A 1,991-nucleotide genomic window follows, 5' to 3' on the forward strand; every position below is an offset into this window, starting at 1 on the left:
TATGGGAATATTATTTAAATAATAATATTCATATATTTTCTAATATATTGGTACTGATTTATTTTATTAAATAAGCATTACTCCAAACATTCTTAAAAATGTTTTCGAGTCTTCAAAATAATTTTTAAAAGTTATGGCGGATCCCAAAACTCATTTTTATATTCAAGATCCTCCTTTCGAAGGGGATTTAAATACTCGCTCAAAACCTGAGGGATCCGGCTCTGTGGTGTATTTTATATTCGCAACGAGGTTGCTGTTTTGAGAAAACAATTTGATTACTTGCCCAACGTTCGGGAAGTAAGTCCATCTAATTGAGTCGGCATAAGCGACAGGCCGGGGTACGGTCTATGAAGGTGTAAGAGGTTGGGTGACAGTCCATCCACGCGTGAGTGGCCGGGTAACGGTCTAGCGCGTGGTCCTAATGCGGCCAGGGTGATGACCGGCGAGGAATTCATCCATCTACAGTAGAAAATGTTATTGGTATCTTTGCCTGATCAGCAAGATATCGGGTTTATGCCAAAATTCTTTTCTTTCCAAATTCATTGGATATTGCAACTCTGTTCATACTTTACATGACAGAGGTTTTCAGGAAATGTATGAGAGATATATATGGATATATATATATATATATCGGGACTTAATGAAGTATCTCGTAACTTCATTTCATTCAATAATATTTCAAAGATTGAATATATTCAAGTCTTATCTTGTAGTCTCATCTGTGTGATGAACTTTTGAAACTAATTATAACTTGAACGGTGGTAGTTCAAGTAGTATTCGAAAAAGATATAAATATTGGAGTATCTTGTAACTTCATCTTTTCAACTTATATCTAGTAAATGATTATCTTATGCATGACAAAGATTTTCAGAAAAATGTTGAGACAAGGTTAGATATATGAGATCACCTTGCAACGATATTTTATACAGTTATAAACTGGAACTCTGTGTATATTATACATGTCAGAGGATTACAAAGATTTGAGAAGTATATATGTATATATATATACTGAATATTTTGCGACTTCGTCGCATTAAAATAACAAACTTGGTTCATTTCTTCTTGACCAAGACTTTCATGAGTACTATGAGAATGCTCATATATTGTTAATTATAATACATATTATTTCGGTGGGCTTGTTGCTCACTCTTGCTTTCTTCTTTCATCACACAACAACAGATAGACAAGATGAACAGGATCAAGCTCCCAATTCGTGAGCGGTTAGGAAACATTCTGCAGTTTCCTGTAGGCGTTGATGACGTTGTAGCTGAGGTAGGAACTACTAATAGGCCAGGCTTTCAACTTTTGATATACCAGACTTATGTATATTATGAATTGTAATAATGGCAAGAAATATGTAAATTATTCAGAAACCCTTTTAAGGTGTAATGGTTTATAATTGTGGAATAAAATGACTTGTGTTATTTTTGGTATTCATCTCTGAGACTATAACTTGTGGTGTGTGTGTATATTGTGGGGTCACAGTACACAGTAGTTGGTTGTTTATAAAGATTGAGTGTTATTAAGGGAAATGGAACTCGTGACAACCCGGATCCCCGACCCCGGATTTGGGGGTGTTACAAGTTTCCTACTTCCTAGGACTCCAAAGTTCACTCTAATTCTGAGACTTGTCCACCAAGTCTCCTAACCCTAATCTAACTCAAAGGCATCTCATGCCTATACCCCACAAATCAGAACTACATTTTTTGACTTAATCCTTGGTAAACAGCAAGGTACGTAGGCATTTTGTTAAGGCAGATTGAGTCACGAAACACAAGAGTAGTCAAACCGAGCCTTGAAGCTCACGAACTCTAGTAATAAATACACCCTAAGTTTTTATCCATAATATTTGGCGCCGACGGTGGGGAAGCATAACAACAACCATGGTGAGAACATGGAGCGGCAACAACGCCCCCAAAGGAACACCGGTTGGGACAACCCAACCAATTTTGTCAATGGTAGAGATACCCCCGCATTCAACCTATGCCTCT

Source organism: Apium graveolens, chromosome 9 (genome assembly GCF_009905375.1).
Source record: "Apium graveolens cultivar Ventura chromosome 9, ASM990537v1, whole genome shotgun sequence".
NCBI classification, from domain to species: Eukaryota; Viridiplantae; Streptophyta; class Magnoliopsida; order Apiales; family Apiaceae; genus Apium; species Apium graveolens.